Raw genomic sequence first — 14,899 nt, 5'->3', positions numbered from 1 at the left:
GGAGCCAGTTACACCAACAGTTATGAATGAAACAGCAGTGGTTTTTCATGCTTTTGTGCTTACTTCTGCCTTGTGTCAGTTGTACCAAAAAGTCGAATGGGACGACAGTGCATTTCACCTGCTTCTCTGTGCTTTTAAGTCATTGCGTTGACCTAAGTTTTTCGAAGCTGTTTTTGAACATTGTGATGAAAACGAAGAGGAAGGAATTCCTCAGGTTTTTGCAAAAATTTGATCATTTGAGAGAAAGAGAGGCATGCTAAGCCCTTAATGATCGAGATCATGCTTGTTAATGTGAGTACTGAGAAGGATCCTCACTTGATCCAGATTGGTCCCACACTGTCTTCAGCACGAGCTATCTGTCGCTTTCTTAAAAACTTTCAAAAACAAAATGTTTTGCGCAGTCCTGCGAAGACCTGTGTGGAATCGCTCTTGAGATTGTGCAGCCTAGGATCGCCCTCAGCCTCGAAACTCAACCCCTTCGCTCCCAAACCTTGAACTTGAATTCAGAAGGTTCAACGGTCAACTACGATGTAAGGCCTGTGTGGCCAGATTTGAAGCAGCCCTCGAACAAGAGGCCAGGAAAGTTAGATCAAAAAGATCAGAAGATCAGAATGAGCTTGCAAAGCTGGAACGGAAGTACCCCCGAACTAGGGGCAAAGATATTAGACACGATCAAAGAGCTGAAGATGAGTCCTCTTGCAAATCAGCAGCCATTCTCCTGGATTCAGACGGATTCGAGATCTCAGAACCATTTGACATGGACAAAGCTACACTTTTACCCTTGAGAGGCTCGCTGGGTCGAAAACCCGGAAGGGCGACCCAGGCAAAAGTTAGAGCAACGAAAAATGGAAAAGAACAAAAAAGAAAAGAAAAAAAAAAGGGGGAAGAAAAGAAAAGAAAAAAAAAAGAAAAGAAAAAAAAGAAAGAAAAGAAAAGATAAAAAAATGAAAAGAATTGAAAAGAAAAGAAGAACAAAGCTCGCAAGGTCGAAAACCCGCATCAGGCGCCTTGGCAAAAGTTAGAGCCTAAAAAGGAGAGGTTAAATACCCGAGTGTACCTTAACCCCGAACTACGTAAGGCTTGATTCCCATCTTTGGGATACGTAGGCAACTTCATTCTGAAGTCTAGCCCTGAAACACTTCAAATTCAACTGTGTCCATGAGATGGTTCTAGTCATCTTTGTCTTTTTTGTATCCGGGATTTTGGTTACAATCATCGCTCTGAGGACTGACTACAATACACTACGGGGCCATTCAGACAAGGGGCAACTTTCCGTTGCCATTCAATGCGCTGCGGTGCCGTGCAAACAAGGGGCAACTTTCCGTTGCCATGTAGCTCTCTTCGAGCAAGGGGGCAATTTTCCTCCAAATCCGAGGTTGTGCGTCTCAAGAGTGGGTTCCGTGCTTGTTAAGCATTGGCCATTTGCAAAAATAGTTTTTGAGAATTTTTTCTGAAACTGACTACTTTTCTCGAAAATTGTTCCATCTTTTCCAAAAACTGGACCATTTCTTGGAAAATTTTTAGTGCTCATAGCCTGACTTGCATGATTTCAAATCAAAAATCGAACAAGTGTGTTAATCTAACTCTCATATTGGTCAAAAATTGTTTTCGTAGGAAACAAAATAAAAAATGGTCAAAATGATGAACTAGGGGCACAGTTGAGTCAGGCTTCCTGTCTTTTCCCCATTTTCAACATACTTGCCAAGAAGGGCACTCTACCTGCCAGAAAAGGGCACAACTGAAGTCAACAACAAAGGGCTAAAAGCTCTCTCATCCTCCAAGCAATGAGGAATCAAGTAAAGTACGAAGCACGAACTGGAATGGGGCGAGATATTCCACTCCCTCATCTGGACAGATCTAACCACGTCCAAACTCCCCAGCAGGGCATCATCAACCGATGTTAGCTGCAGATTTGCTACACACCCAGTTGTAGCACAACCCCTCTATGGGAGAAACTTACTGTTGTGAACAAGAGTCTGGTAAAATACCAGGGGCAAGAGCCCACAATTTCCAGCTTATCCATCAACCACCCAGGGGAGGGATGAAAAACGAGAGATTAAAGAATAGAGAGATGTGTGCTGAGAGAAAAAGCGAGAAAAGGGTTTTTGAGAGAAAAACCGAGCTTGAGAGCCGAGTGATGTGAGAATCACAAATAAGAAAGGGTGGGAATAATACCTGGTGAAACAGGCTCCCTGTGCACGTCTGTGTGTCGTGTCTTTTGTTTTGTTTGTCTCGATTCTTGCTTTGAGTCGTCCCGAGCGTGTCTCGATGTGTTTAGGTTGTTTACCTTTTGTTTTCCATTGTTGAGTCTTTCTCGCTGTGTTCCGTCGTAGGCTCAATACCTGGTCGAAAACTCATCTCTCAATTTTAAAAATAAATCGTTTTGTGCTCAGAGTGCTGTGCCATCCTTCACGTTTGTGCAAAACAAGATTCTTTTTTTCCATAAAACTGCAGGGTCCACCCCCGATAAGTGTGAACGGTGAAACCAGGACCTATCTAAAGCTATGATGGTTCCAGACTGCAAAGCAAAAACAAAAGAAGGTACTCCGGACGTACCTCTTCAGGGCCTTGTCAATGCTCCGAAATATGAGTGTACCTCTACCTCAGGCACAAGATCAATCCTGCTTCAAGGTTATACACTCTTCCACTTACATTGTTATGCACCCACTTCACTTGCATTGTAATGCATTATACCTATCAAGTTTCTTCCTCAGTCATGCACGATATTGTATGCACGGTTCATTCAAAGAAGTTCCGTTTTAAGGTCATTCACTTTCGTGTATCAATCACACACACTCACTTTAGTGTATCAATCACACTTCATTCGCTTAGTGTATCAATCACGCTTCAATTACGCTCTCATTCATATAGTGTATCAATCACACTTCATTTGCCTTAGTGTATCAATCACACTTCACTCGCTTTGAGTATCTATCACCCACATTCTCATTTAGTGTATCAATCACACTCTCTTCACTTAGTGTATCAATCACATTTCTTTTATTTTGTGCATCTATCACACACATCCTCATTTTGTGTATCTATCACGCACATATTCGCTTTTGTGTATCTATTGCACTCTCACTCAGTGTATCAATCACACTTCTTTCATTTTGTGTATCTATCACACACATTCTCGTTTTCTGTATCACACTTTCAGTGTATCAATCACACTTCATTGATTTAGTGTATCAATCACACTCTGTTCACTAAGTGCATCTATCACACTTCGTGTTCACTTTTAGTGTATCAATCACGCTCTGTTCACATAGTGCATCTATCACACTTTGTGTTCACTTTTAGTGTATCAATCACACTCTGTTCACATAGTGCATCTATCACACTTTGTGTTCATTTTCAGTATATCAATCATACTTTGTTCACACTGTGCATCTATCACACTTTGTGTTCGCTTTTAGTGTATCAATCACACTCTGTTCACATAGTGCATCTATCACACTTTGTGTTCCCTTTTAGTATATCTATCATACTTGCTCACTAAGTGCATTTATCACACTTCGTGTCCGCTTTCAGTATATCTATCATACTTGTTTGCTAGGGGCATCTATCACGCTTTGTGTTCACCTTTAGTGTATCCATCACACTACGCTTACCTAGTGTATCCATCACACTCTCTTCACTTTTGTGTATCTAACGCGCATGTTTGTCCACTTAGTGTATCTATCACACTTCGTTCACTTTTGTGTATCTAACGCACATATTCGTGAGAATTGCATAATTCTCTTACATCCTTTCTGCATGAGATGTAGTTTGGCTCATGTCTACTTGCTGGCATAGCATTCACTTAAAATGTTGCATTTATTTTGCATAATTGCTTCATCACAGCTACATTCGCGCTATTTTGCGCATCGCACTGTTTTGTGCAGTTCAACATTCGCGCTATTTTGCGCATTGCATTGTTTTGTGCAGTTTACATTCGCGCTATTTTGCGCACCTCACTTGTACTTGTTAGTATATTGCATTGTTTTGAGTGCAAACTGGCTTCGCATGGCGTATAAGTCCAATTATCAAAGTCTTCCTGCATATCATTTGCATCCTGCCCCTGAACTACGCTGGTTTGATTCCTTGCAAAGGGATACGTAGGTAGCCTGTGGGCATAACCATTTATTTATCGGTATTTTGTTTGTTTGTCCAAGTCTTCGGCATTATCAAAAATGGGTCGTCTCTGGGCTTTGACATTCACTCCCGTCATTGTTATGACTTTCGAGTTCGGTCAAAGAGGGGCAACTGTAGACACCCCATTTTTGACCGCCCTTAAGACTTGGGCACTACTGATGGTTTGCTCAGTGTTGAGAGATGTGCAGGGCAAAGATTCAGTTTCTTCGGCAAGGAGAGAGGCAAATCCTTCAAAACACTTTGTTTAGGGGTTTGGAGTTGAAGAAGAGAGGAAAGGAGAGGAGAAAACTAGTTTGGGAAAAGTTCGGCATGAATCCGGGTAGAAGCGAGTCGAGTAGCCCTCGCTGAATCGGGCTTATCTATCTGTACACTTGGATTTTAGTTATGAGGTCACCACCGTTGGAAAGAAGACTTCCGGGGCTTCATTTTTCACTCGAGAATCTCCTAGAGCCAAGTCCGGGTGGGGGAGATATGATCAGTTGAAGTCGGGCATCATCCCGGTTGGATCGAATCTGCGCGGCTTCACGAAAAAGGGAATAACTTTTTGCACAGAAGGAATTTTAATGCAAGGTTTGTGCCATTGGAAAGATAACTTCGGGGGCTTCAATCTGGACATCCACTGGCACTTTTTGACCTCATCGGCCACCCATCGGAACTCTATTTATCCGACCGGCCAGTATAAACTGCAGGTCGGCAATATATTGTGCCGACCGGCCAGTAAAAGTAGCCGACCGGCCAATTTTTCTAGCCGACGACCTTCCAGAGTATTCTACAGATTGAATGGATGCCAGCTGTGCCAGCTGGAGGGCACAGACTGGATCCTCCATACATGTGTATGGAGGATCTTGGCTCTTGGTTTTGAAGCTTCTAAGAGAAGTCTTGCTCCTTTGGCTCTATAAAGGAAGCTCTCCTCTTCCTTATGCTAGGTTAGAAGAAAAACCAGCTGGAGCATTATACATACAACCCTATATCTATACATTCAACCCTCTCTTCCAAGCTCCAAAGTCCATTATCCTTGGCCATTTACACACCAAGCCATAGCACAATACCTCCAACGCCCATTCCAGCAGCTTGAGGCTGTCCTCCAGAGGTTAAAAGTCCCCAAACTCGGTCCAAGAGTTGCTAAAGACTTGTCTTCAAGGGTGAGTTTCATTTCCCCCTTTCTTGGTCCATTCCTTGTATCATTTCTAAGCCACACATGCTTATTGATTTGAGCTCCGACCAAAACTGAAAAGGTCATTTTTTTGAGCTCATTTTCTTGTTTCATTAAGGGCTCAACCCTATTTGAGCCCCCCATATTGCACTTGCTTCAATATCCCCTTGTATGTCAATTTTCTTGCATGCTTTGGCAACCCATTATGCTTCCATTTTTGGACGTTTTACAGAACTAAAAATAGGCTTATTTTGAGCCCCTCTTCAACATTGAAGAAGGGCTCATCAATGTTTGGGACTTCCATATGCCACTTCATGTTATATCCCCTCTTTGGTCCCCATTTTTGCATGCTTTGGCAGCCTATCATGCTTCGGTTTTTGGCCTTTTTACAGTTCTGGAAATAGTCTTATTTTGGCCCATTCTACATGTTTCATTAAGGGTCTTTGGCCGTTTGTGGAATATTTTGTATACTTCATGTTATAGCCTCCTTTGAGCCTCATTTTGCATTGCATTTCTAGCATGTTTGTATAATGTTTTGGGGTTTTTACAATTCTGTAAATATGCTTATTTTTGTTCCCTCTTCAATGTTGTAGAAGGGAATTTTTCAGTTTGGGCTTTGCATATATCACTTGCCTCTTTGGCCACCTTTTGGCCCATTTTCTTGCATAAGAACTTAGCCTTATCTATGTTTGTTTTTAGGGTTTTTACAGTTCTGTAAATGTGCATATTTTTGGCCCCTCTTCAATGTTGTTGAAGGGCCCTAACCTGTTTGGAGTTAGCAGCTGTGAGTTGGTTCATAACCTCATGTTTAGGGCCATTTTTGCATGCCATTGTTGCCCTATCTTTGCTTGCTGTTTGTCCATGATTTGTACTGGTAAAATGCTTATTTTGGGGCTGTCTTGCTTCTTTATTTTCATTCCATGTACCAATTATGCATGTTTGGTATAGCTATAGGCCATTTCGGGTGCCTAATTTTGCATTTCGGGAGAGATTCCATGCATCGGGTGTGTTTTCGCCTCATTTCGGGGCTGTTTTCCCCCACATTTCAGTGCTGAAATTCCATTAGCATGATTGCATGCCATTTCCATGCTATTGCATTGCGTATGCCATTGCCTCGGTTTGCGTGCCCGTGTGCACGCATTTCGAGGCACTCCATTTTCATTCATCGGCCTCTTATGTGAGTGTGGCTGAGGCTCTCTCATATTAGTATAAGTCCATGTTGCATTCTATATGCCATTTTAGCCATTGCATTGCATATGCCATTGCCTCGGTTTGCGTGCCCGTGTGCACGCATTTCGAGGTACTTCATTTTCATCCATTGGCCTCCTATGTGAGTGTGGCTGAAGTCCACTTGTATTGGTGTAAGCCCATCTTGCATTGTGTATGCCATGTTTCAATGCGTTGTGCATGTTATGTTGTTAGCATTGTGTGTGCCATGTAGTTGTATTGCATGTTTGTATGTTTGCTTGCATGCTTAGGTCGCATGTGCATTGTTGCGCATTGCCTCGCCTCTTGACCAATCATGATTGAGGTTGGGTCCCTTGTATGTTTTGTGTGCATTGCATTTGACATTGAAATGCATACTTGACTCTTTGGCCATCATGCATCGAGATGCGTGATTGGTGGCCCGAGGGTCGAGAGCCATGCTCCCTTGAGTCCATTACATGATAGGGAGTGTGTCCATGCATACATTTGCCTAAAAATTCCATGCCATACACTGCTTGCCCTCTGTTGCTGTCAAAACTGTCTTCTGCAAGAAGTTTCTGCCGACCGGCATCATTTAGTGCCGGCCGGCAATCATTCATGGGCCGAGGGCTTCATTAACTGCCGGTGGAAATTATGTATTGCCGGTGGGCATTTTCCTTCAGCCGATGATATTCTACAGTGTGCAAGGGACCTGTCCCGGAACTTTGGCATTTTTCTGAGAAGCAAGGCAGTAACAACAGAGGCAACAATGGTATGGTACGGACTTTCCGGGCGAGACGGGTTCGAGCATACATCATTCGCGCATCCCGAGACAGGGGCCGTGGCCACTTCTCTTCTTGCATTTATTCTGATAATTAATTAGAAATTCTGTAATAATTTATTTGTTTTTATTATTCGGACTGTAGTATTTATTTGGTCGTTCCGAGTGAGGACGGTTATGTAATAAGTGTGCGTGAGTGTGTGTATGTCTTCCAACCTCACGTCTTTCTTCCCTTTTATTTACCTGCTTATGGTGGTAGACTAGGGCATATTTAAATTAGCATAACAGTATGATAGCATGCGTGCATCCACACATTTGTCTTACATGCATCGGGCTCGGCACATCATGCTAACTGCACTTGTATTTCAATTCCAAGTTGAGTACTTGTTAGTTGCAGCATTTCACATGCCATCTTTAGGATAGCCGAGCCTGTTTAGATTGCATCTTTGCATGTGTTGCATTAGCCATTTTTAACATGAACTAGGATCATGCATATGATTACTAACTAGTTTCTGTTTTGGCTCGGAGTACTAGGTAAGCTTTTTATGTTTTAGCATATCGCATGCGTGTGAATGTTGCCATAACAGCATGATTACCATGAGGCTAGCTGCTTATGTGATATAACTGCTTGAATGCCTGTGGATGGAGGTTGAATTACCTAACTTGGAATAATGCATTAAAACTGTGAGTTTTAAGTCCACTAAATAGTGGCAAAACCGTCTTTTATAAAAGCCCACTCGAGGGTGGCAAAACCTGCATTTTAGCTTACTCGCGAGTAGCAAATCACTTTCAAAGCAAAACCTGAAATGTTTTATTCCATTTTGGGCGATTCGGTCTATACTTGTTTGCTGTGCGCATAACATAGTAATTCTAGGCTAATAACCAGAATAAGAACATATAACGTTTTCAAAATCGGATATCATGGTTAGTAGAGGCCGGTCTTCGGACCGGGCGAAAGGGGGTGCTCATAGCTGACCTTCCCCGATCGTACCCAAGCTCCCGAGCCGAGACAACTCCGGTGATGACGGACATGTGGCCTTCGGCACTGAGTCAGGGTTTCCTAACTTTTCCCATTTAAAAAATATTTAGGTGGCGACTCTGTATCTGGCAAAGCAATCCATGTTTGGCACTTCTTTCCTAAAATTTGTTTTCTCAAAACAATTTGCCAGATTTGGACTCTTTGGTTCAAGATTTAGAACCGTGACACAAATTGAGTCCGAACTGTAGTAGCGAAGGCCCCCTCGCGGGACGACGTCTACACTCGTGCTCATATGGCAGACTTACAAGAGCACTCCCATGAGGAGAATGATATGCACTTGTCTGCCGTTGTCTCTGAGGTGAATCTGGTGGGTTCAAACCCAAGAGAATGCTGGATTGATACTGGGGCTACACGCCACATTTGCTCCCAGCAGAAGTTGTTTACAACTTTCGAACCGGTTACAAACGGTGAGAAGTTGTTTATGGGAAACTCTGCTACCTCGATTGTTGAGGGGAAAGGAAAGGTGGTCCTGAAGTTGACGTTAGGAAAGGAGCTGACCTTGAACGAAGTCCTGTATGTTCCGGACATTCGTAAGAATCTTGTCTCAGGGTCTCTTCTCAGTAAACATGGTTTTCGCATGGTTTTTGAGTCTGACAAGGTTGTTCTTACCAAAAGCGGAATGTATGTGGGTAGGGTTATATGTTGAGGGGTATGTTTAAACTCAATGTTGTGACTGTTATCCCAAAGATGAATAAAGGTGCATCTTCTTCTGTTTACATGCTTGAGTCTTCCAATTTGTGGCATGGTAGACTAGGACATGTGAACTTTGAATCTTTACGTAGATTAATCAAGTTAGATCACATACCATCTTTTAAGATTAATCTGAAACACAAGTGTGAAACTCGTGTTGAAGCAAAGTTGACAAGATCTTCGTTTCATTCTATTGAAAGAAGTTCAGAACCATTGGATTTAGTGCATAGTGATGTGTGTGACTTAAAATTTATACAATCACGTGGTGGCAATAAGTACTTCATCACTTTTGTTGATGATTGCACTAAGTATTGTTATGTCTTTTTGCTCAAAAGCAAAGATGAGGCGATTGACAAGTTTGTTCTTTATAAGAATGAAGTTGAGAATCAAGTAGGCCGCAAGATTAAGGCTTTAAGAAGTGATTGTGGTGGTGAGTATGAATCTCCGTTTATTGAGATTTGTGCTCAATATGGGATTATCCACCAAACCACGGCGCCTTATTCTCCTCAGTCTAATGGGATTGCTGAGCGGAAGAATAGGATGCTAAAGGAAATGATGAATGCAATATTGATAAGTTCTGGATTGCCACAGAACTTGTGGGGGGAAGCAATTCTCTCTGCAAATTACATTCTGAATAAAGTACCCCGGAAGAAGCTGGACAAGACGCCGTATGAGTTATGGAAAGGCATTAAGCCTTCGTATAAATTCTTACGAATGTGGGGGTGTCTTGCAAAAGTGGCGATTCCTACACCCAAACGGGTTAGGATAGGCCCGAAATCCGTGGATCGTATATTCATTGGTTATGCACATAATAGTAATGCATATCGGTTTCTTGTACATAAGTCTGAAATCCCAGACATACACAGGAATACCATCATGGAGTCAAGGAATGTATGTTTCTTTGAAGACATTTTTCCTTGCTGAACCCATGAAGGGGTTCCAAGATCTTTGGAGCAATTTGATGAGCTTGCTAGTGAAGATGATCATGTTGATGATTCAGGTGATGTTCAAATTGAGGTTTAGATGAGCCCAGAAGGAGTAAAAGGGCTAGGATATCCAAATCTTTTGGTTCAGACTTCTTGACTTATATGGTTGAGAATGAACCTCAAACTTTCCACGAAGCTGTGACTTCTCCTGAGAGTCCTTTATGGAAAGAAGCGATCAAAAGTGAGATTGACTCCATCTTACAGAACCACACCTAGGAGTTGGTAGATTTACCTCCAGGTTGTAAGCCTTTAGGCTGCAAATGGATTTTTAAAAGAAAGATGAAGACCGATGGGTCAATTGACAAGTATAAGGCGAGGCTCGTTATCAAAGGGTACAGGCAACGAGAAGGCCTGGATTACTTTGATACGTACTCACCTGTAACTAGGATGACATCCATTCGCATGGTGATTGCGATAGCAGCTTTGCACAATCTTGAGATACACCAGATGGATGTAAAGACAGCTTTCTTAAATGGGGATTTGAATGAAGAAATCTACATGGAGCAACCTGAAGGGTTTTCAGCTCCAGAACAAAGCAAGAAAGTCTATAAACTTGTCAAATCTTTGTATGGTTTGAAACAAGCACCTAAACAACGGCATGAGAAGTTTGACAATGGAATGTTGTCAAATGGGTTTAGAATCAACGAATGTGACAAGTGTATTTATGTCAAAGACACTGACAGAGGTTATGTCATTTTGTGTCTATATGTTGATGATATGCTCATTATTAGTAGTAACGATGAAATGATCAAAACTACCAAGAAGTTGTTAAACTCTAAGTTTGGCATGAAGGATATGGGCATTGCAGATGTTATTCTGGGAATTAAGATTACCAGAATCTCTGGCGGAATTGTACTATCTCAGTCTCATTATGTTGATAAGATACTTGAGAAGTTTAGTGGATCAGATACGAGTGTGTCATTGACACCTGTAGATTTAAGTCTACATTTTACCAAGAATAATAATGAAAGTGTCTCACAGTTAGAATATTCTCGGGTAATTGGAAGTTTAATGTATTTGATGAGTTATACTAGGCCGGAAATAGCTTACTCGGTTAGAAGGCTTAGCAGATACACAAGTAATCCCAATGCTTCTCATTAGAAGGGCATTGTGCAGGTGTTAAGGTATTTACGCTACACTCGGGATTATGGGCAGCATTATACTCGATATCCAGCGGTGCTTGAAGAATATAGTGATGCAAATTGGATATCAGATATAAAGGACTTAAAGTCCACTAGTGGATATGCGTTCACTCTTGGTGGGGTAGTTGTGTCTTGGAAATCTTCCAAGCAAACGTGTTTATCTAGATCAACGATAGAATTAGAGTTTATTGCTTTGGATAAAGCAACGGAAGAAGCAGAATGGCTTCGCCATTTCATTGAAGATATTCCACGTTGGTCTAAACCTGTGCCAGCTATTTGTATTCATTGTGATTGTCAATCTGCAATTGGTAGGGCACAGAGTAACATGTATTATGGAAAGTCTAGACATATCCGTCGTAGACATAATTCCATACGACAACTACTCTCGAATGGAGTTGTCTCTTTAGACTTTGTAAATTCTAAGGACAACATTGCGGATCCGCTAACCAAAGGGTTAAGTCAAGTGTTAGTCGAAACGTCGTCAAAAGGAATGGGATTGAGGCCTTTGGAAGTTATCGGAATGGAAACCCAACCTAGTTGATTGGAGATCCCAAGATCTAGGTTCAATGGGACAACCTAATTGCGTGTAACGGTGGTATGTCACTGAGGAGGTTAAACCTCCAGCCATTCCTTCTATCAGTGATACCTGCAAGTGTAGAGGTTAAGCTGAGCTTTTAATGACTCTAGTGTGTTAAGCTGTTGAGCTGAGTATTGCAGGATACTCAAGTAGAGTCACTTATGTGAGTGTGAAGTGGGGCCGCTTCTAGAAGAATTGGGCAGGCCAAGATTCTTTGAAACCACTCGCTGAACCAGGCTAGTGTCCAAGGCCACACAGGGCACACCAGTGAGAATAGAATGGTGGTAGGAGTAATTCCCGTGTGAGATCTATTGTCTCAGTTTACATAAACGGCAAAGCAGTTCAAGATGTCTTATTTACTGATCAGCCAATAAACTCGATAGGTTTTCACTGGGAGAGGTTCAAAGCCAAAAGCTACCTTCTCTGATGTCGGGGATAGTTCGTTGTACTCTCTCTTCGAGTCATTATTGTTGAACGATGTCCGTTTGTTGAGTCTTTCGGTCAATTTTTATTCATGTGGGGGATTGTTGGAAAAAATGATTTTTGCTGACTTTAATTTAATATTAAAGTGCGGTGACTTTAATTAAATATTAAAGTGGGTCCCAACCTTTTATTGTGTTAGGTCCAAGTGAGCAAAAAACCATTGGGTTTTGAATAAGAAATTGCCTCATGATGTTATATTCATGAATAGCATTTTAAAGAATATTTAAATCCTTTTTTCTTGGCTAAAGGGTGTGAATCTTTTGGGCATCCAAACTTTCATATTTTTGAAAAGGGGCTATGGATGCTTGGTGTTTTAATGACCAGCCTTAAAGGTTGGAGGCTTTTCTTTTCTCCCCTTTACATGTATAAATTAAGACCCTCCTATCAAGTGTCAAATAGAAATTTTTTTGCTTCCATTTTACAAATCAGTTTGTCAGAAAGTTCCTACATTGAGAGAGTGCTGCCACTGTTCTTGTTCGCTAAGCTAGATAGAAAGTGCTTCTGCCATAGTTGGTTTTGACCGTCGTATCCTGGGAGACAGACGCCGGGATTCCTCAAGCAGTCGACCCGTGAGGCGGCGAAATCTGTTTTAAGGAAACTGCTTCCGTGCAGGTTTCGGTTTCGTCTTTTTATCCTTTTATTGTTTTGTGTATTTCTGTTGAAATTTAATTGTAATTATCAGCATATGTTCTTGGTATATAATTTGATTTCTTCATAAATCTATTTATTTAATTTCACAATTTGAACAACAGGTCACACCGCCAATAGTTTTTAGAATCGATGAGAAAGCCAAACTGAATTGCCTCTTATATATGGGATTTAAAGATTGAAATATTTTACTCCCTAAATTATCACTAATTTTGCAATTTAACTCATATTCTTTTAATATTATCAATTTTATACTTAAACTATTGATTATGGTATCAATTTTACCTCCCCTGTCATATACTATCTATAATCAAATAGAAATTATTGACATGACACCGGAACTCATTTTGAAATTTCATTACTAACTATCCTTAAAATATCAATTAGAACTTTGATATATATATATATAATATTAAATTTAAATATCTAATAAATTTTTTTTTTATCTAAAAAGATGAGAAAATAAATTTTAAATAATAACATTTACAATAAAATTATTAAAAAAAAAATATGATTCATTTCAAATTGCCGGCAAGTATCAAATTATTAGGGAACTAATTAAGACCAAATTCTAAGTCTACTCTCTTTCCCTCTCACCCAACAGATGTTGCTACTTTGTTTCCTAGATTAATCTGAATAGGACTAATCGACTAATCGTAGGTTGAAAATTGTGTGGTTAAAATGTAGACCACTCATGTTGAAAATTGAGAGATATCTCTTTCGAGATTTGAAAAATAATATTGAATAATGAAAATTATTATTTGATATTTAAATTTAATTTTTAGATGAAAATTATTATTAAACATTTAAATTTAAAAAAAAATTATTTATATATTTAAGGGTCTAATTAATATTTTGGGAGGCAAAATAATGTTTCAAATGAAGTTTTGGTGCCATGTTAGCAATATCTGTCAGATTATAGATTGTAACCGACGGTGGGGGTAAAATTGATCCAAAATCGATTAGTTTAGGTATAAAAATTATATTATTAAAAGAACAAAGGTTAAATTGATTATTGAATAATAGTTTGGGGTCGAAATAAAATTTTATCTTAAAGATTGTTAGGTATTTTAATGGATATTTTTACAAAAAAAGTTAACGTTTACACAAATTTATGGTATTATTATGCATTTTTTGTGAATCATTATGAAACTCTATTTTTCATAGCAAAATACGTAAAAGATACGGTAATGTATACTTGTTCATGTATGTTAATGCTAAATTATGATGCTAAATGACCCGCCACGTATTTTAATGGTTTTTTTTTCTTATATTTTTAACTTTTATGCATAGTGATGGTAGCATTACACATTTTTGTTAATTCGTTACGCAATTTTGTAATTATATTACGCCATAACTAGTGATTTTTTGAGTTAAAACACACAAATTATACCAAAATATAGCTCATTATTTATACTTTAATATTTTAAAAAAAAAATTACGCATATTAATGGTAGTGCTACACATTTTTTTTTATTCATTATGTAATTTTGTAGTTATATTACCCCGTAACTAGTGCTTTTTTTGAGTTAAAACGCACAATTTATACCAAAGTGTAGTTCATTATTTATGATTATGGTGAATTACAATACGTAATGATACATTACGCACTTTAATGATTTTTTTTCTTTTTTTTTTTTAATTTTTACGCATATTAATGGTAGTATTATGCATTTTTGTTGATTCGTTATGTAATTTTGTAATTATATTATTTTTTCTAATATTTATAATTTTTATGCATATTAATGGCAGCATTACGCATTTTTGTTGATTCATTATGTAATTTTGTAGTTATATTACTCCATAGCTAATGGTATTTTGAGATAAAACACACAAGTTATGCCAAAGTATGGTTTATTATTTATTATTATGGCTAGTTACGACACTTAATGATCTATTACGTACTTTAATGATTTTTAAAATTTTTATGCATGTTAATGGTTGCATTACACATTTTTGTTGACCGTTACGCAATTTTGTAGTTATACATATTACGTCGTAGTTAGTTATTTTCTGAGTTAAAACACACAAGTTATACCAAAGTATCGCTCATTATTTATGATTATGGTGAGTTACAA

This window comes from Camellia sinensis, chromosome 1 (assembly GCF_055761805.1).
Source record: "Camellia sinensis isolate YWXY chromosome 1, ASM5576180v1, whole genome shotgun sequence".
NCBI classification, from domain to species: domain Eukaryota; kingdom Viridiplantae; phylum Streptophyta; class Magnoliopsida; order Ericales; family Theaceae; genus Camellia; species Camellia sinensis.
Note: the sequence above shows the minus strand (reverse complement) of the source record.